Source organism: Notolepis coatsorum (genome assembly GCF_963971535.1).
Source record: "Notolepis coatsorum genome assembly, chromosome: 12".
In the NCBI taxonomy this organism is placed as follows: domain Eukaryota; kingdom Metazoa; phylum Chordata; class Actinopteri; order Aulopiformes; family Paralepididae; genus Notolepis; species Notolepis coatsorum.
The window spans coordinates 67872730-67895325 of record NC_140176.1 but is presented as its reverse complement, the minus strand read 5'-3'; the positions used below and the strand labels follow the sequence as shown (position 1 = coordinate 67895325).

At 44.0% G+C, this 22596-nt stretch overlaps 1 protein-coding gene across 1 annotated transcript in view; it reads right to left on the bottom strand.

Moving 5' to 3' along the window:
* gpr158a (G protein-coupled receptor 158a) overlaps window positions 1-22596 on the bottom strand; it is a gene marked incomplete at both ends in the record, with an annotated part of 161259 nt that overhangs the window by 92795 nt on the left and 45868 nt on the right. The gene's annotated exons all lie outside the window — the stretch shown is intronic.

Here is a 22596-nt window from a genome sequence, read left to right as displayed (position 1 = left end):
TCGAGAGCACTCTTACCCAGATAAGAAACTCTTACCCAGATGAGAAACATAAAAAAGGCCTACTGTAACTGAGGGGTACAATTCCCTGACTGTATTGAGAGTATGATATATTAAACCACTACTTAGTTATGTACTTAGTTATGTACTTATTCATACATGAATATATATGGTGAACACCCACACAAGAATACGGCAATGACACATAAAGTTCTATTTGGAGGGTATTTATTATTATCAGAGCAAGCAACGTTAGGTTACAGATTGAGAATTATACTCGCGCTTGTAAGGCGAAGAACACACGTAAAGTAGGTCAAGAGCGTAAGTCAATGAGAATAGTAAGATGGGTCTAAACTGACGCCACCTGTAGCATAGCAATTACATAAGGCACACTAGCACCAGCTGGAGACACTGGGGGGTTCCCTCCGGGTGTAAGGCCGGCAGGGTAGAGGAATGTTCGGGTGCAAAGTCTGGGTCAACGAGGAATAACGAGGTTCCAGATACAGGAACCAGTGCAGTACTCCCTTGATCGGTAGACAAAGCAACAGCTATAATCCAGTATGCTCGACAGCATGGATGAAAGCTAGCCAGCCTCTTCCTAGAGGCGGGCTCGAGGGATGCTCCTCACGGGGGGTAGATCCCACACGATAGTGGGGTAGACGGTTCTCTGCTCCAGCAGTCACGGTACCAAAGCAATATAATCCAACCAGAAAAGGTTCTGCAGTCGCCGGTGTAGGTTCTCCGGTGTACATATCCAACGGTTCTCGTCTAGGACTCCTCGGGTGGGGGCACGAGTTTAGGCCGCCCAGCCTGGATAAGTGCACTAGCTATATACACGACGAACCGGTGGTAATGCTGGTCACTGAAGAACGGTAGCCGCACGATACACTATAAATGATAGACTTTACTTCACATTAGAATAAGTCGAACTCAACGGTACTGCGTTAAACTCTGACACTTTAGCAATCTATTCGCACGCGGTTCTCAAGGCTCTATTCAGAGGCAAAGTTGCCCACTTCACTACACGTTGTCTCGTGGTGAAGGCATCAACGTTTTAGTGCTAAAATGCTGCTGTATCCACCTGCGCCGTATTTATACGTAAGGTGAATTATCTAGTGCCAACCTCAGTTCTGTCTCGTATTACTGCGCAAACCTGGACATGTTGAGACATGCCTTGGCGTTGCCTTTGAACTTGCCATTGGGGGTATGGTCGTTGGCGCCTAGGGGTCGCTGTCCAATAGGAGAGCGAATATTATGGTCTGGTTTGTACCCAGGTAAAGGGATATTCTGTGTATATATACAAAGAATATACAAGGGATATCAAACGATATACAAATATTATACAAGGGATCTCAAGCAATAAATATATATATTCGGTTTAATCTGACCCTTTGTAACACCTACCATTCCTAATAATAATAATACATCAGATTTATATAGCGCTTTTCCTAATGCTCAAAGACACTTTACAAAACAAACAATACAATACAATAAAGTTTTAGTAGATAGATAGATACAATAAAAAAATATATATAAAAAGGTGAGAGAGGAAGGAGTTCATGGGTTGAAAGCAAACCATTGGTCAATTGCCCCCAAATACCCCCAAATACGACTTTATAAACCCAGAACTTTTTTTTTATCTACTTTTTTTCTCTCCCCATTTTCAATTTTTTTCTCCCATCCCAATTTCGTGTATCCAATTCTTCCCTCCCCTGTCTTGAACGTTGCTAGACTATGCCTCCCACAGGTCGGTTGTAGTGAGGACAGAAGCCTTGCATCACGTGTCCCCTCCGGTACACGAGGAGGCAGCCCGTCGCATCTTTTCGCCGCAGCAGCTCGAACTCTCAGTGGCGAGGAGTAACGCGTGGGAGGCTCACGCTGCCCCCGTCACTTCCTGCTTCCGTCGCACCGGTGTCACCAAACCGACCTGCAGGAGTCGCTGTCCACAACGTCAAATCCCCACCCACCGGCTTTCCCACCCTCTAACACTTGCCAATTGTGTTAGTATGAACGACCGGCCAGCCGGTAGCAACGCCGAGAGCTGGACTCGAACCCAGCGTCTCCTGCGTTAGAGGCGAGCGCCTTGCCCACTGCGCCAATTAGCCGCCCAAACCCAGAACTTTTCAGCCTACTTTGCTGGAACGATTTATTTCGCACTATACAGTACGCGGTATACATATAAGTATAAGTCTGTATTTGTCATCAGATTAACACACACACACATGCGATGAACGACCCACAGGAACACACACATGCACTGAGTCGCGAGTCGTGTGTGTGTCATTTTGAGATCTGTTGCAAATCGCTTCCTGTTGAATGGATCAGACAGCGATCAGACGCTGAAACTCGGCTGTTTTACACACGCCTCATTCACCTTGTAAGGAGATAGTGGGCGTGTCTGTATGCAAATGATTTTAGCGCGAACACGCATTTGAATTTAAGAATGAGTGGAATTCACCATGCAACCGACCTGGGTAAGAACCGATTTCGACGTTAAGAACGGCTTGATGAATGTGGCGGTGGCTTTTCTTATTGTTCTCTTAACAGACATGTAAGCAAGAATATAAGAAAAATTATAAAAGAGTATTGTTGAATGAGGCCCAATGGATGCTGCTCAAATTGGTACTTTTCTTGCATAAAAACAAATTTAGAATTTTTTTAAGATTTTTTAAAAGTCATTTAAAACCTCTGGATTCAAACAGAAAATATATATATATATTTTTTGTTTTGATCCACTTTTTCTCCTCCTGTTTTTCTGTGTTTTTCTTCCATCCCCATTTTAGTCGTTATGCCAATTCCCCCCTCCCCTTCCTGGTTGTTGCTCGCATGTGCCCCCCACTGGTCGGTCTAGGGAGCCCTGAAGTCTATCAGATGCTTCCTCCGAGACATAGGAGACAGCCAGCAGCATCTTTTCACCTGCCAGCATGGACTCTCATTGGTGAGGTGTAACGTGTGGGAGGTCACACTACCCTCACCATCTCCCTCCCTCGCTGTGCAGGCGCCCTGACCGACCTGTAGGAGTCGCTGTTTACAACGACCAGAATACCACCCCACCGGCTTCCCTCCCGCTGACTCTGCAAATTGAGCCAGTATGATGGCCGGCCAAGCCGGAAGCAACGCTGACAGCCGGATTCGATACCAGTGTCTCTCGCGTTGGTGACGAGCACTTAGTCCGCTGCGCCACCCAGCCAGAAAATATATATTTTGTAATCATATGCTATGATTTAGATTGAGATATTGTATCTATGTATTATTAAGATATTTGCACTACCTCTCTACCTTATTTTGTTTTGCATTTTGTACTTTAGTCTTTTTTGTATAGTGTTTGGTCTTTATTCTTTTACTTTACTTTTACCTTATATGTGACAAATAAAACAAAACTTGAAACTTGAACTTGAGAGGACACCAAAACAAATAAAGGTGAAAGTAATTTAAAAGTAAACCTAAAACGGAAAAAAAGACAAAGCAAATAGCCCAATCCTCCAAAGACTGATTTTAAATCACGGAACAGAATGTGAAATTCCTGGAATAAAATGTCTTGCGGGAGGGAGAAGGGTCTAATTATTTAAGCTGTGAGTTTTCTCTCCTGGTCTAAGTGTACCTTCTTCCTCAATATTAAATTAGCGAAGCCTCTTTCATTTGATTGGAAGTCTGATAGTAAGGACTGCTCAGAAAAACACAAGGGGCATCAAGGGGCATCCTTGGCAGACTTTGCCCGCCGTTTGCCAAATTATAAGATGTAATTAATATCTTAATTAAGAACAGGCTTATTTGCATGATTAAAAGAGAACTATTAATTCAATTTCTTCTGGGATTGAGATTCCATCTTCTCCTCTGTACCAACACATTTGGGTCACTGAGAAAACTCTCTCTCTCTGTACATACCAGTCTTATTTTCAGACAATGTGAACATGTTGTTTTTTTCTCAGCCAATATGATAACTTAAGAGTGCTGTGAAACAGCCAGAATAGCGAAGGTACAGCAGATGACATCTGACATGTGTCGGAGTGTTAGTGACCTGAGATACAGACACAGGGCCGTTGATGGCGGCATCTAAAATGGAGCACAGATCGCCTCTGCTCGTCTTGAGAGAGGAAGCTATTTCCATCCACCTCTCAAGGTCCACGGAGCAGTCTGCATGCACGCATTTACTAAAGTCTGAGAGCAGGTCTTCAGACAAAGCCGTGAAGAGTCGGCCCCCAGGCCGCACAAAAGCGTGCGGTAATTACCAGGTTACCATTCAGCGTACTATTCAGACGGGTTTTCTCAGACAAATTGCACCGATGAGACCAAAGCGTATATGGTGGCCCTGAACGCATCTGTTGATGACCACTAGTCGTCCCCCCCCCCCCCGCCCAAACACTGCAGTGATGTACAACAATGAATGGCCTGAATGTAGAACCCTGGGGGAATGGTACACGGTCCACTTCATCTTGAAATAGCATATTTGGATTGTTGCTTCACACTGCAAATAAATTACACACAGTGAGGTGACATACAGTAGACACGCAAGGTGCTTGATTCGTTGTATTGAAGAAATAAACCAAACGTCCAAATAAAACACAGTTGTATCTCAAATGTACTGAATATACAGTATGTTATGTTAGTATTTGGACCCATGCATAGGAGTTCCCGGACCCAATGAATGATTTAAGAGAGACCGCTAGCCTCTTGACCTGCCCTTGCCCTGCTTCACGCAGCCAGAAGGAGAGTGCCACGTCCTGCTACTGTTACTGGTATAGTGCACTCGTTCAAGCCTTACCGCATTCTCTTTTTGAACAAAAGAGCCGCGCTGAGCGTGGATGTTGAATGATAGTTCGGATTACATTGCATGAAATACTTGCCAGTATAGTGCAGCGGATGCAAGCTATTATTTTACTTACCGAGTCCCGTGGTCGGAGTTCTGGCCGGGTTCTGAGCAAACCGGGAAGCCAACAGCAGACACAGGGTCACGAAACCAGAAAGGTTTTAATCCACGACATGCAGGCAGGGGGTTACCCACCTCCTAAACAACACCACGTCCCTCCAGCCTTTTGAAACAGGCCATGTTACCTGTGAACAGGCTGCAGCGCATAGTAATACACTGGCTTTTCTCTAGAAATAATGCCAAATGATAGCAAAAATATGAGATGCTGGAGAACCATGGTTTTGTGTTGGCTTGGGAAACCCTTTCACCTGCATGTTGTGGTGTTGATTATACTTTTTGGTTTCAAGACCCTGTTTGCTTTCCGGATCACTCGGAACCCAACAGCCAGAACTCCGGGACTCTGTGAATAAGCAAATAGCTTTGCATCAACTACACAACTGGCAAGTATTTCATACAACCTATAATGTCCAAAAATCCAAACTCACTTCAAGAGTTTGCTGCAGGAGTGTATGTATGGCAAATGTACAAAGAATAAGACACAGTAAAACATGCAAAGGAGGGGGGGGGGGGGGGGGGGGGGGGCAGAGAAGGGGAGATGGATAGAGGTAGAGGAATATACAGGAGACTGTATCATATCTTTCATTCATAAAAGATAAGATAAGATATTCCTTTATTGATCCCCTTGGGATCAATAACACTAAATGTATAGCCTCTCAATTAATTAGTGTTTCTTCTCCGACAAGGTTAGTTACTGTATAATGTTTGCAATAGTAAAAATGCCACTGACTTGTTACACTTGTTATACGATGTCTGGTGCCGTCGAGAGCCAGGAGTAGCCCGCGGCAGTGCATCCCACTTTGCCCGCTGCGGTGATTGATGTGAGGGGGGGGCCAGCCAGGGAGTATTGATGTGAGGGGGGACCAGCCAGGGAGTGTGCTGAACGCCGACCTGAAGAGCTAACGAGACGATTGAGGTGTGTCGTGCAAGGCCCTACGGTTTCTGTGGGTTGTGGTTCAGCTTGTTTATTTCGCTTTTATTTAACCAGAATTGTAAATGGTAATGGTAAATGTTAAGTGTCTTGCTCAAGGACACTTCGACACGATGCCCAGGAGGAGCGGGAATCAAACCAGGAACCTCTGGAATACCAGACGACTGCTTTACCTCCCGAGCCAATGTTGCCCCCATTTTGTCCCATTGTCCCATTGAGATCCAAGATCTCTTTTACAAGGCAGTGGCAGGGGTAAAGTACACATTCCGTTTTTATTGCACTATGCCACCCTCCACTAACGCCCCTCGCCCCACTAGCTAGTTTACATAGAGACTTACTTAACTTTTTCTTTCACTTACTTTACACCATTTCCTTGAGATGTTTTGAGATGTGTTTGTATTCTGATGTTTATTGTTTGAATTTATTTTTAATTTTTTTTGTATCCACTTTTTCTCCTGTTTTTCTCAGATTTTTCTCCCATCCCAATTTAGTCATTATACCAATTCCCCCCCTCCCTTACTGGTCGTTGCTCGCATGTGCCCCCCACTGGTTGGTCTAGGGAGTCCCTGAAGTCTATCAGATGCTTCCTCCGTCACATAGGAGACAGCCAGCAGCCTCTTTTCACCTGCCAGCGCGGATTCTCATTGGTGAAGTGTAACGCGTGGGAGGTCACACTACCTTCACCATATCCCTTCTTTGCTGTGCAGGCGCCCTGACCGACCTGTAGGAGTCGCTGTTTACAACGACCAGAATACCACCCCACCGGCTTCCCTCCCGCTGACTCTGCCAATTGAGCCAGTATGATGGCCGGCCAAGCCGGAGGCAACGCTGACAGCCGGATTCGATACCGGTGTCTCTTGCGTTGGTGACGAGCGTTTAGACCGCTGCGCCACCCAGCCGCCTATTGTTTGAACCTTTGATACAATGACTGATAGTATTTAATAGCTAACGTGATTTATTTATTTTTTGAGGATGCAAAAGTCTTGTTTACAATTTGAATTATTATTATTATTAAATTATTTGAATTACATCAACGCACCACCAACCTGTATTATGTGTCATGATGGGCTAAGAAAAAATCTACAAATTTCCACTGGCAAGTCAAACTCTTCAAGGATTTGTGAATATAACCAAAATTGTTATGGTAAAATGTATTCCATATTGTAGTTTTAAGAAAGCGTGAAAAATGCTGCTAGCTATATGTGATAATAACATAATTAGCAGCCAAAGGTCATAATGTGATACGTGAATATGAAAACATGGTTATTATGATAGAGCCCTTTGTGAATTCCGTTAATTATATCTATTTCAGGCCATCTATTCCTGTCAGCACGTCACCTGTGGACGCATGGCTGGGTGAACGCTGATCCAAATAATGTGTCAGAGACAGAGAGAGAGAGAGGGGATCTGGAGCTTGTACGTCCCCCACCACCCCCGGGCCTCCCCACCAGGTCTTTGTTTACATCCCAGAAGTGTCAGCTGTCAATCATCCACCCTCTGACATGTTAATTGCCATGGTGACATGTGTGTGACCGCAAGCGAGAGCCTTTTTATGGGAGTGCGTCACACTGTCAGACCAGCAGGGTCTACCAACAACAGAGCAATCATAACGGGCCACAGGAGTCAGGAAGAGTCACTGCCCTTCCATCTCTCCCTCTCTCTCTCTCTCTCTCTCTCTCTCTCCTCTCTCTCTCTCTCTCTCTCTCTCTCTCTCTCTCTCTCTCTCTCTCTCTCTCTCTCTCTCTCTCTCTCTCTTTCTCTCTCTCTCTCTCTCTCTCTCTCTCTCTCTCTTTCTCTCTGCCTCTTAATTAAATTCAAGTCGATTCAAGTGCTTTCTTGGCATGATGAGTTGAACAAAAACCTATTTGGAACATCAATCAAACAAACAAACAAACAAACAAACAAACAAACAAACAAACAAACAAACAAACAAACTGGTAAGCAAACAAATAAACAAGATGATAGTGAAAATAACAATAATAATAATAAGCATATAATTAAATTACAAATAAATGTGGAACTGTTACTTTGATTGATTACTGTTACTGAGTATTAAATGTCCCAGAACATTTCAGCCAGATGCGGTTTGGCTCTTCTGTCCGCGTGAACACTTAAGGCAACTAACTTGTGCTTCCGCGTTTCTCTGATTGGCCACGACGCCCACGTGACCGCGCGGCTAGCACGCCCCCCTTATCCACGCCTGCCGCTCTGTGTGTTGCAGCGTGCGGCAGCAGAGCAGCAGAGGGTCCCTGTGTGTTCTCGCCTTCCTCAATTTATACGCATGGAAGTATTGACTACGCCGTAACGAATCATTAAAAAAAATAACTGGAATAATCGAACACATATGTTGGATTATGTAATTGGTTTGTCATGACAAACAAATAAAAAAATCGCGATTTACCCCGGTGGGTGGCTACAACAACACACAGTGACTGCATGTAGTCACTGTGTGTTGTTGTAGCCACCTCCTCAGAGGCAGGAATACTAAGCTCCCCCTTAAGCTCCAGGAGAGAGGAGAGAGGCTGAAAACCCGCAGTTCTTGCCCGACTGATGGGAGCCGAATCCCGGATCCGATTTGTCTGATGAATACCCCCAAAACATGGAGGTCCCGAATGCATGGAAGTATTGATTGCGCCGTAACGAATCATTAAAAAAAGATACCGTTAACTGGAATATGTTATGCCTTTACACATATGTTGGATTTACCCGGTGGCTACAACAACACACAGTGACTACATGCAGTCACTGTGTGTTGTTGTAGCCACCGGGTAAATCGCGTTTTTTTTTATTTGTTTGTCATGACAAACCAATTACATAATCCAACATATGTGTAAAGGCACAACATATTCCAGTTAACGGTATATTCTTTTAATGATTTGTTATGGCGTAGTCAATACTTCCATGCGTATAAATTGAGGAAGGCGAGAACACACAGGGACCTCTGTTGCTCTGCTGCGCGCTGCAACACACAGAGCAGCAGGGCGTGGATAAGGGGGCGTGCTAGCGCACGGTCACGTGGGCGGCGTGGCCAATCAGAGAAATGCGGAAGCACAAGCTAGTTGCCTTAAGTGTTCACGCCTCCTGTCCACTGGCTGTCCTCTTTCTTTCTTTCTTTCTTTCTTTCTTTCTTTCTTTCTTTCTTTCTTTCTTTCTTTCTTTCTTTCTTTCTTTCTTTCTTTCTTTCTTTCTTTCTTTCTTTCTTTCTTTCTTTCTTTCTTTCTTTCTCTTTCTTTCTTTCTTTCTTTCTTTCTTTCTTTCTTTCTTTCTTTCTTTCTTTCTTTCTTTCTTTCTTTCTTTCTTTCTTTCTTTCTTTCTTTCTTTCTTTCTTTCTCTCTCTCTCCCAAAAAAAGAGCCAGCAGGAAGGGTACAACTCTTTCAGCTGAGCAACCATGTTCATCAAACATACAAATCAAATTATTAGGATCGCTGAACTGACCAAACCACCTCCTGAACCAGCGTCAGTTCCTGGGTTTGTTTATGTGACTGAGGGATGAATACTGAAGGACATTCATCACAAAAGGGCCACAATAAAACAGTCACACTTACAGTAGCTATATGGAACAGATTCCTGCACATGCATGCATGTGTACACACGCGCGCGCGCACACGCACACACACACTCTCTCACACACACACACACACACACACACACACACACACACACACACACACACACACACACACACACACACACACACACACACACACACACACACACACACACACACACACTCACACCAAATGACATCAAAGCATGCCATTCTTCTCTCTATCACCTCCCGGTGACATGAAGCGGGGGATTTATATCCACCTAAGAGAGTAGCACTAATTGATACAGAGGCCAGCCAACCTCCACCTGCCCAGGAGCTCACTCTGTACCACCAGTTAATTAGGCCTTGCCGATGACCCCACCCCCTTTGAAACATGGTCTTCCGGTCAAACACACAACACCTAATGAACTCACTAATAGGCCTCCGTACATACTTCAAGTGATCCCTCAGAATGCAATATAAACCCAGAGGGCAAGGTTTGGTACAGTATCATACCAGGAGGGAAGGTGAAAAGGTGAGACTGTACACTGTAAGAAAAAAAGCTGCAAGAAAACGGTAAATGTCTGGCATCAATGGTTTCCAAATACTTACTGTCAAATTACAGTCAAATCAAATACATTTACAGATTACAACCGTTATTTAATGGGTAATATTTTGATAAAAGGTAATTTACTGTATTTTTATGGTATTTACACTTAAAGTAGAACAACAAAGGTAATCTGTAAAAGAATACAGTGTAGGGTAATTGACTGTGTATACTGAGTATCTATATGTGTGTGTGTGTGTGTGTGTGTGTGTGTGTGTGTGTGTGTGTGTGTGTGTGTGTGTGTGTGTGTGTGTGTGTGTGTGTGTGTGTGTGTGTGTGTGTGTGTGTGTGTGTGTGTGTGTGTGTGTGTGTGTGTGTGTGTGTGTGTGTGTGTGTGTGTGTGGATAGGGTTTGTTACTGTAATAGGCCAGCTCAGGATTTGCATGGGCGGCGCTAGGGAAATAAGACGATAAGCCTGTGTTTGTTTCATAAGAGGAGAAACCTCAGGAGGAGCGGAGCATGCTCTGCTAAACACTGCAGTATCTCACAACTCCTCACGACACACACTTTAGATACAAGCGCATACACACACACACACACACACATGCACACATTTCCCCAAGATGGGGAAATTATATTTCTTCTTATCTCATCTTATCTTATCTTATGTTATCTTATCACACGTGCAAAGATCATAATCGTGATTATTTTTATTGATATTGAAATCACGATTATTAAACCTCATTGATTTGAGAACATCATGTGATGACTACTTTATTCGTTTTACCTTTCGTCTCGACCAAAGGCTGCCTTTCTGTCATCTTCTACAAGTTACCGAAGGCGTTTCAGAATAACTTGGAGAAACCCATCATGTCTCCCACAGCGCATCGTTGGGAAGGAAGGGTGCGCTGCGTTCACAAGACAAAATGAGAACAAGGCGGCATGCGGCACAATAATCATTTTATCTCGATTATCTTGTTTTCATGATCGTGGGAAGCCAAAATCGTAACTGAAATTGAAACTCAATGAATCGCCCAGCCCTAACATACAGTAGTATATGGTACACGTGCATGTGTAATGGTGGTCACTATAGGTATACTAGCATGCATGTCATGCTCGACACATGTCCTCCGACAGCCTCGAACCATGAACCCTTCGCTCACCAGCACCACGTGACCGCGTATGTTAAACAACATGGTCTTATCCATTCCACCACCTGAAAATAATCCAATTCAGGGGGCGAAGTGAAGGGTATTTAATTTAGGAGTGAGTTTACACCAAAGGGCTACCATTGCTGGTACTGTACTATTACATACACACACACACATTACACTCTCACATAACACATGCACGCACACACACATCCCATTAGTCCATGGGCCAGACCAGATATCGGTGCCACTCAGGGTGACTAACTTACATATCACTTTTTCAAAGATCTATGTCTGTAGATGATATTTTGGTATGATAGCCGTTCCAGAGTGGTAGCTTTATCATAATTATCAAGTCATGAAGTATACCCACCCGCTCAGGAAATTGCATTTCAGATGCTGGTGCATATCCTGTTTAGACTCACATAGAGGACATCTGTCAATATTTCACAATATTGTGTTTGGTATCATTTTAAAGGGGACTATATCATCTTTCATTCAAGCTAAGATGTGAATCTTTCTGACCAATATAGAGGTCACTGGAGCTCTTTGAACAGTCAACAACACACATTTCTACACGATTTTCGCCTAAATGATATATTATCTTTTAGCCTTGTGTCATCTAGGAGCAACAGGGAGACAAAATACAAAATCTACAACACTCTCAGGACCATAAGGATTCAGGTAATGTATAATATGTCTATACTATTTCATTGTAACAGGTCATTGTGAGCCTTAAATTAGAAGAGCAGTATTAGGCTCCTATTAAACTATACAGAACAGCCACTATAGTCTAGATCAGGGGTTCCCAAACTTTTCAGGCCGGGACCCAGAAAATAAGGCGTCAGAGAGCCGCGGCCCAATGCACATCGTCAGGCTTTTTTTATTTATTTATTTGCCAGGCGACCGATTTTTTAAGCCAAATATCACTTCAATCCTATTAAGTTAGTTCAAGGTAGTTATTCATTTATATGTGCTATTTATGAAAGGGCTAACTTGTTGCAAAATAATAATGATAATAATAATAGCCTCATTAAAATACTATTGTTGCTTCGGTTAATTGTTTTCAGCGTTTTATGTGCATAATCTGTTATTTAGTTTGAAATGTTCGTTGAAATAATTAGATTTTTAGTTTATTTATTAAGTTAATATAAAACCATATAGTCACATTTTAGAATACAATAGAATATAATTTTAGAATACAACTAGAAACACTGTCCTGGCCTGCTTCTAAGTTCAGTGGCCTGACAAAAAAAAAAAAAAAATGTACTTTTTTTTAGTTTTTTTTGGAAATCATCTCGTGGCCCTCCCGTGGCTGCTCGCGGCCCACCTTTGGGTCGCGACCCCGACTTTGGGAACCACTGGTCTAGATCAGTGTTTCTCAACTGGTGGGTCGCGACCCAAAAGTGGGTCGCGGGGCCATTTTTAGTGGGTCGCGGATGTGTGTGTAATTATTTTTTTTTAAATAAAAAATTAAATCTTTTCTTTTTTTATATATAATTTTTTTTTTTGCACTACCTATCTTTGTGAAAGTGGCTTCTCAGCTCTGGTCCAGCTGAAGACAAAGCAGAGGAACAGATTGGACATTGAGCATGACCTCAGAGTTGCTTTGTCTATCATCACCCCAGACTTTGAGACTCTTGTCAGGAGCAAACAACATTGAGAACCACTGGTCTAGATGGAAACATAGGTCCACCTGCATAGGGTGGATTTTTTTTCACCACCTGTTTTTTATTAATCCTTGAAGTGTCTATTTTAAGATTCTGACAGGTAACAGGTTGGAACATTGTCCCATGGGGTTTATTTTTTACCCTTTATTACACCTATCCTGAACCAAAACCTGAAAAAGAAGAAAAAGAAAACAGCATAACTTTTGAAGTTAACAACATATAGAAACAAATTAAAACATTTTCCCAAACAAGTTTGACCCAAGGAATTCAGTACAATTGTTATTTTTAAGATTCAAACACATCTTGATTACATTTCAGGACAGAAAAAGCAAATAACGCTGAAAAAAACGTATATCACATCTCTATTTTCCCTTTTTACTAAAATGTAGTGCATTGGACGAGATCGATTTAGGTTAATATTGGTTTTTGTGATTTATTTATTGTTAAGGTTCAAACTATATGTTTTCATATGCACTGGATATCATGGACTGGATATCTTCTTTGTTGACACAACATTCAAGTCTTTTTTTTCTATTTGTATTTTGTACCCTAAACTACTAATCATCATCATCACTAAAACAATTGTCAAAGTCTATCTCTTCGATCTCCATCTCTTCCTCCGCCTCATCGCACTCGTACTCTCCATCCTCCTCATCCATGTTATTTTCTGCGTAATCTGCCTCCTTATCAAGAGCTTCTTGCTCTTCTGACTCCACTTTCTGGGCCAGTACCTCAACAAGAGAAGGACGGAGGATGGGTCCAACAGTCCAGACAGGTTCTAACACCTCCTCCTCATCCATTGTTTTTCCCAGTCCATACTTTGATCATATGCTTTGGGCCTCTTGAATATTGGCTGTTCTGCTCTTTTGTAGCAGGCGACTATGAAGTTGGCTCGCTGTACATGTGGGATGAGACAGACCTTGGGGGGAGGCAGGCGTTCAATGTCTACTTTGGAGTTTGCATCCAGGACTTTATCAGCACCCATCATTTTCTGCAGCATCTTGGCTCACACAGCATCAACTGACTTCATCCAACCATGGCCATCCATAATGCATGTAAAGGACTCCATCTCCTGTTGGAGCTCATCTGTTACCAGCGACAATGCGCCAAGCTGACTAAAAGCCTTCTGGAATCTAGGGTTCTTCTGCAGATTATTCAACAGATTCACCTGTCTCTTTCCTTTGAAAGCGCTGGCACAGTCATCCCCAAAAAAGTCCAGAGACTCAGCCGAACTGGACACATGTATTAGCTTGCAGTGCCAAGGTGCCAGTGCCGTGGTCCAGGTATCTGGAGAGGTTGGTCATGCTGACATGGTAGAGGAGGATCATCAGTATAGGGAGAGGTTGGTCATGCTGACATGATAGAGGAGGATAATCAGTACATGGAGAGGTTGGTCATGCTGACATGGTAGAGGAGGATCATCAGTATATAGAGAGGTTGGTCATGCTGACATGGTAGAGGAGGATCATCAGTATATAGAGAGGTTGGTCATGCTGACATGGTAGAGGAGGATCATCAGTATATAGAGGTTGGTCATGCTGACATGGTAGAGGAGGATCATCAGTATATATAGAGGTTGGTCATGCTGACATGGTAGAGGAGGATCACCAGTATATAGAGGTTGGTCATGCTGACATGGTAGAGGAGGATCATCAGTATATAGAGAGGTTGGTCATGCTGACATGGTAGAGGAGGATCATCAGTATATAGAGAGGTTGGTCATGCTGACATGGTAGAGGAGGATCATCAGTATATAGAGAGGTTGGTCATGCTGACATGGTAGAGGAGGATCATCAGTATATAGAGAGGTTGGTCATGCTGACATGGTAGAGGAGGATCACCAGTATATAGAGGTTGGTCATGCTGGTAGAGGAGGATCATCAGTATATAGAGGTTGGTCAAAAAAATATTCACCCTATGCAGGTGGACCTATGTTTCCATCTAGACTATAGTGGCTGTTCTGTATAGTTTAATAGGAGCCTAATACTGCTCTTCTAATTTAAGGCTCACAATGACCTGTAACAATGAAATAGTATAGGCATACAGTATTATACATTTCCTGAATCCTTATGGTCCTGAGAGTGTTGTAGATTTTGTATTTTGCCTAGATGACACAAGGCTAAAAGATAGTATATCATTTAGGCGAAAATCGTGTACAAATGTGTGTTGTTGACTGTTCAAAGAGCTCCAGTGACCTCTATATTGGTCTGACAGCCGGCCAGAGCCAGTAATCGAGGCCAACTAGCGGGAGTTAGACCCGGCCCAGCCGCCTGGACCACGGGGCCATGCTTTGGGTGGCATCCAACCATCAGAGCCTAAACACTAACTGAGATAAACACTCTGGCCTGGAGCGAGCCCCACACTGCTAGCAGGCTGATCACTAGGAGAACAAACACATACATACAGCTCCTCAGCGTGCGCATGCACACACGCACACACGCGCACACACACGCACACACACACGCACACACACACGCACGCACACACACGCACACGCACACGCACACACACACACACACACACACACACACACACACACACACACACGTGTGCAAACTTCTATATCACTTTTGTAAACACACTCAGAATTAATGCAAGGGATATACTTCCATAAATACACACACAAAATAAAATTTCTGACTTTTGTGAATTTTTAACCCAGGCGGGTAACAAAGACACACACTAACTGCTGAGCAAGAGGGCAATGGGCACTGAGAGGAGTGAGCAAGCAGGCAGAGGATTCCCTCTCAGCCTCCTGACAGGCTCATGACAGGGAGGGCCCCCATAGCTCTATGGCTGGTATTATCCAAGCCCAGGGCATCACAAGCAGGACTTTGCCGTCCTCTACTGTCGCTACACATTCATATTCTTCACGTGTGACTGCCTGGCCTCGCTTGACTTCTAATCACTTTCTATTTAATCTAGGGTAACCATATTGTGATTTCCAAAAAAGAGGACACTCTGCCCCCAGCCTCAAGATACTTAAAAGATACTCAAAGTGTATTCAAAGATGCCTTATAATTTTTATATATTTAAAGTATGCCTCCTCTGTATGGATAGAAAATTATTATTTATATTATTTTATATAACTAAATAATATCTCTTTATAACCAGTTACTCAGCATGCTTTATTGTGCCTAAAGTAATCTCTTTGACAAATCTCAAGAAAATTACTTAAAAAAATCAACCTATAACAAAATAATAGCGCTTTTCAATAACTTGCAATTAGTGTACAAAATGAATTTATTACACACGTAATCCTTAGAATGATTGTTGAATGAATCATTACTTTAATAATTTTCTTTCTCTCTCTGTATAGCTGCATACTTCAATCAATTCGGTCAACTTTGCCATCAAACTCTCGTCTAGCACAGCTTTATCTTTAATGTTTTTCTATGTCGATGTGAGCTTTGAGATCTCCTGCACCTTTATTAGACACAGAAACATATGGGGCTAGATCCACAAAGAATGGATTGCACGGTGCTAATTGCACCCTTACTTACAATTCATTATTAATTGAAAATGGGGGACTCTGATGTAAACAAGACGAAAGTCTTTCTCTGGTCTGCATCCCCTTAACAATTGTCTGTATTGAGCCGTACTGTATTGTACCCATTCTGCAATCTGTTAATAAAATTTTCATTCAATCAATTACTGTGCAGTCAATTTGGCAATCTCGAAAATGGTTGGACAGGGTTGTAGCCAATGAGTGTGGCTTTCCAATGATACCCCACCTGGGGATGTACAAATCAGGGATCTAGGTGAAAAACTCACAAGCGAAAACAGGAAGAGAAAAAAAGGCAGAATGAATTGAAGTCTATGAGAAAACTGAGCTTTTCTTTTGTACACAGTTTACCAAAATCACTCAATCACTCATTTCTGAACAGATAAAAAAATGGTTGCGTCAACAGAATTTTGTGTTAACGCGTTAATGACGTGTTAACTTTGACAGTACTAAATTCCAATTCAGAATTTGTCTTACCGTAGCAATGGATGGAACTTTTGTTGTCAGGGACTGATAGAAAGTCAATGTTACTGTAGCTACTGGAGATGGACACAAAAAAGGTTTGTCTCACGTTTCTGTCTCTCTCCTCTTCTTCTCCCTCTCTCCCTCTGTCTTTTGTGTGCATACAGTACACTACACCCTTTCCAGATCCAGTCTCCTGGGTCCCTGGATAAATACCAGCTCTCTACATCCCACTCCTCCCCTATCCTCCCTGGATAAACACCAGCTCTCTACATCCCACCCTTCCCCTATCCTCCCTGGATAAACACCAGCTCTCTACATCCCACCCTTCCCCTATCCTCCCTGGATAAACACCAGCTCTCTACATCCCACTCCTCCCCTATCCTCCCTGGATAGACACCAGCTCTCTACATCCCACTCCTCCCCTATCCTCCCTGGATAAACACCAGCTCTCTACATCCCACCCTTCCCCTATCCTCCCTGGATAAACACCAGCTCTCTACATCCCACTCCTTCCCCTATCCTCCCTGGATAGACACCAGCTCTCTACATCCCACTCCTCCCCTATCCTCCCTGGATAAACACCAGCTCTCTACATCCCACTCCTCCCCTATCCTCCCTGGATAAACACCAGCTCTCTACATCCCACTCCTCCCCTATCCTCCCTGGGTATCAGTCTGTTTGCCTTCTGTTCAGCTTTCCCGGCGAGTTGCTGTTAACCCCTTCACTGCCACACTACCAAATGGTTAACCCTTTCACTGCGACAATACAGAAGGTTAACCCCTGCACTGCCACAGGACAAAGGGTTAAGATGGGGGCCGAGTGGGTGTGAGAGTGTACGGCCCAGGGGTGCCACACGCGCACCTTCCAGTCTTCAAAGTGTTTTCCATGCAAATGCACAGTTCCGTCGTTATCCACAGAACCAATTAGCGGCTGGCGGTTAAGATGAGCCCGTACCGACAGGAGGCCGGAGGTTCCTGATTGGAGGCCTGATGCGCACCAGCCCCTCAGACCTCCACACCTGATGTAATCTCCAATAGCGGCCCTGAGGGGATGCAGCCGCGGGAGATACGGTGACCTCTGCGGTGTCCACTATGGAGGGAGCCGCGTAGCGTGACGTTATGGTCCTGGGGTGTCTCGTTACAACGCCGTCAAATGCACACAAAGGGTGAAAGGACACATGGGTGAATTGCACTCCTTGGTGCGCAGCGTTATTCTGTTTCCTCAGCCTCAAGCATCTTCATCAACACCAAGGTATAATCACTGCTGTATTATTTATATATGTATGTATATATATATATAATGTGAAACAAAGAAACACAGATACGTACTGTACATACAGGTACAGGTACATCTCTCTCTCTCAACCCCCACCCAAAGGGCATCTTCCTAATTTAGGCGTTTTTCCGTAGGAACGACCAAGCTGGAAGATCTGAGTTCTTAAACCTCTACAGTACTACCCAGACATCCCAGTGTTTAGACCTCTACACTACACTACCCAGACACCCCAGTGTTTAGACCTCTACACTACACTACCCAGACACCCCAGTGTTTAGACCTCTACACTACACTACCCAGACACCCCAGTGTTTAGACCTCTACACTACACTACCCAGACACCCCAGTCAGTGTTTAGACCTCTAGTCTACACTACCCAGACACCCCAGTGTTTAGACCTCTACATTACACTACCCAGACACCCCAGTGCTTAGACCTCTAGTCCAGTGGTTCCCAAACTGTGGTGCGCGCATGAAAAGGCTAATGGTGGTAAATACATTTTTTTTTTTTTTTTTTTTTTACAATAAAATGTCATAAAAATCTTAGTCAAACCTTTAGTATTATCAGGTATGCAGTGGTGGGCATACGCGGTCAAACGACGTTTAGGCTACGTCACTGAGGCAGAAGTGCGCGCATCCTATTATTATGCGAAGTCTAGGTGATAAGTGCCGGCCGGGGTGCCTATACGGCGCGACGACACAAAAATGACTCGTGTGGTGCCAAAATCTTACCCCTTGCCATAATTTTACTCCACCCCAATTCAATAACTTGCGTGTGACTGCTCCCACAGACCGAATATTGCCCCGATCCTCGCGAGATTAAATGCACGGGTACCTCTCGGCGTGCCGAAGCTTTTCCTAAATCACTTCCATCATCGAAAACGATGGGAAAAGGTCGGCTCGCGACCCTGAAAATGTTGCGTGATTTTAAAAACGCTGTATTAAATGAGCCTATTATGGGCTCCACGCGAGCTTTCTACCGTGGGTACATCTGGGCGTCCCGCAACTTTTACTCATTCACATGTAGCCCCGAAAATGCTTAGAAAAGGAAAGCCGAAAGCGTGGAATAAACTCGCCGAAACGGAAAAGTGTGACAAAAGACCGCCCGTCTCGTCCCCAGCTCCGCCTCATGAAAGAGGAGAGAGACATGTATGCGTGTGCACGCGCGCATGCGCGGGAGCGCGCGTGCACGTGGCGTTTGGCCTTGGCCCATATTACGACTGCACCACTGAGTATTATGGATATTAAACATGCTGGCAGAGTACATGCATCCATGTTGTCGTGAACATTTTAATTAAATAAAGAAATTCCCTATCCATAGTCGCTGTGGGAAGAGATAAAATAAAAAATAGAATCTGTGCACGGAGACCAGCAACAATTTTTTCTAACAGAAACCCATTGGGGGGTGCGTCAGCTAGGTCGGGAGGTGACAGGGGGTGCACGGCCAAAAAAGTTTGGGAACCGCTGCTCTAGTCTACACTACCCAGACGCTCCAGTGCTTAGACCTATACACAGGAGCAGAATCCAGCATACTGTTTATACGGGTCCCATTTGGGAATCCCACACCTTGTTCTGACGGCATGTTTCAAACAACAGGGGAATTCCCTGGGCACTGAGGAGGAATACTATTTATATCTAACAACCCGGGGCTGGATATGAAGGAGTCAGCTCTTTTTTTTATGTACATACAGGGGATATATTATGGAAAATGGGGTTTTCCTAGTCTTTGTATGTTTATCAGTCTGAAATGTTATTTAGGCGCTGAGGAAAAATTACATAGGCACTCCTTGCTGTTTGGCCAGGGTCTGAAGTCTTCAGAAGAACAAGACACAAGCAATAAATGAGCTTGAATACAAATGAATCAACTAGCTTTTTGTAGCACTGCTTATCTAATGTACTGCCCAGTTTGTAAAAGTGTTTTCCCCTTTTCTATTTTTTTTCTTTTTCGACTTTATACAGATGTGCCGGTAAATAAATAATGAAACATTTTAAGTATTGTAGCAAACCTTACATACCTGATGTGTCTCAACAATGGCAGTCTTGACTGAGCTGCCTCTAAGTGTTTTTGTGTGAGCTGTCAGTGTAACTGGGAGACCATTGGGGAGAAAGACCCTTTTCTCCCTCTGCCTTGAATGGTAATTTGTGGGACAACGGCGACAAAAGCAAGGCTTAAATTGGTGTGTTGATGTATTTGATAGTTTGGTCATTGTCCACTGTTTGCTGTCCCTTTTCACAGGGGTGGAGAGGCCTGTCAGTCACCTCTATGCATTCATTCCAACAGCTTCTCTTCATTAAAATGTAATTCCCTGACTTTACCCTAGTAGAAGCCATTTAATTTATCTCATTAACAGGCTCAAAGTACCTAGAGGTTTGAACCTTGAGCCTGAGCAGATTGAGCAGTGACACCAGAGCCATGTACAATGGTATTATCCAACGGGTGCAGGTTGATGCTGCCAGGACCCGTTCATATTTTCATGTTGCTGTTGTCTTCTGCTGGTAACCCCAACATAATTATTATTGGGGGGGGGGTTTCTGTATTTTTCACCCATCCCAATTTAGTCGTTATTCCAATTCCCTTCCTGGTCGTTGCGCGCATTGCCCCACTGTCGGCCTGGGGAGGGTGTATAACTACCACATGCCTCCTCTGATACATGTGGAGTCACCAGCCACTTCTTTTCACCTGACAGCGAGGAGTTTCACTGGGGGAACGTAACATGTGCGGAGATTCACGCTATTTTGCCCAAATCCCCTTCCCGCTGAACAGGCACCCTGACCGACCATTAGGAGTCGCAGTTTACAATGACCAGGACGCGTCTATTCGAATACCAACCGGTTCATGCTTCCGCGTTCGCGTTTTGCTAATCTTATTGGCCACTGCCGTTTCTGGTGCGATCTGATTGGCCACTGACGTTTCTGGTCATGTGACATGTGCGCCCAATCGCGTGACGCGCCCATTTCCGCCTCGACCAGCAGCAAACTACCTAACGCCTAGTTTATCACTGGTTAAGCTTAGGCGACTCTTTCGAAGTTGGTTAAGGTTAGAGTTTGGAATCAGGGCTGGCGTTCTATCGCCCTGCTCTAAGACAAACTCTAACCTTAACCAACTTCGAAAGAGTGCCTAAGCTTAACCGGCGAAAGAACTTGCCGCCACACGATTGGTGCGACCAGAAACATCAGTGGCCAATCAGAGCGCAAAACGTGAACGCGGAAGCATGAACCGGTTGGTATTCGAATAGACACGACCAGGACACATACCCCACCGGCTTCCCACCCGCTAACACTGCCAATTGTGTTAGTAGGGACGACTGACCAAGCCGGAGGTACCGCTGACAGCTGGATTAGATCCCAGAGTATCTGTGGTGGTAGGCGAGTGCTTAGTCCACTGCACTACCCAGCCGCACCGGTAACCCAAACATATGACATGAACCATGCTGATGGGGGGGGGGGGGGGGGGGTTAGCATTTATTTACCCAGGCAAGCAAGTAAGAACAAATTATAATTTTATTTATTGTGAAAAGAATGCATAATGTTGTGTTTTGGGGGGGGGGGGGGGGGGGGGGGAACCCCGCATATATCGGTATCGGTTGATATCGGTTGATATCGGTATCGGAAATTAAGAGTTGGACAATATCGGTATATCGGATATCGGTAAAAAAGCCAATATTGAACATCCCTAATTATAATAGATTGCAAGACTGATATAATATGATACAAAACAAATCAAGGATGCATGATATAAAATTGCATGGATTCACTGTATTTTTTTTACTGCCTCAATTGTTCAAAGTTCAAAGATTACTTGGACTGTGGAACAGATATCTTGATTCAGTCATGGTGTGTGCATGTACCTGACTCCAAGAGAGATGGGGGGTGGGGGGGTGATAGAGAGAGAGGGAGGGAGAGAGAGAGAGAGAGAGAGAGAGAGAGAGAGAGAGAGAGAGAGAGAGAGAGAGAGAGAGAGAGCACCTCTATGAACCACTGATTGCCTTATTAATTCAGCAGCACAAGCCACAAGGTGGATGAAATCATGGAGTGATTGAGATGATAGTAGTCTGGGCCAAGACAACCTTGTGAACCAAGGTCACTACATAACAGTCCTTCAGCATGCAGAGCTGGAAATATCAACTTCAAATGTTCAACAACCTCCAAAGACCACCACCACCACCACTACTACCACAACTACCACAACTACTACCACTACCACTACTACTACTACTACTACTACTACATTTACATTTAGTCATTTAGCTGACGCTTTTATCCAAAGCGACTTACAAGTTCTGTACGACAAGTCATCAGGAAGGGTACAACTCTATCAGCTGAGTAACAATGTTCATCAAAGTGTTGCGTGTTACAGTGTAGGTTAGTTTATTAGGATGACAGTAAGGTTAGTTAGGGTTAGAGTTTAAATTTCTTTTAAAATAAATGTATATTATTATTTCAGATAATGGTTGAAGAAGTGCGTCGACGGCGGAAGATTGGACGGGTTTCGACTGTCCTAACTGGGGTGGGTAGTTCATTCCACCATTGTGGGGCAAGGACTGAGAATAGACGGCATCTCTTTGATGACCCTCCCGGGGCTTGGATAGGAGTAGGTCTGAG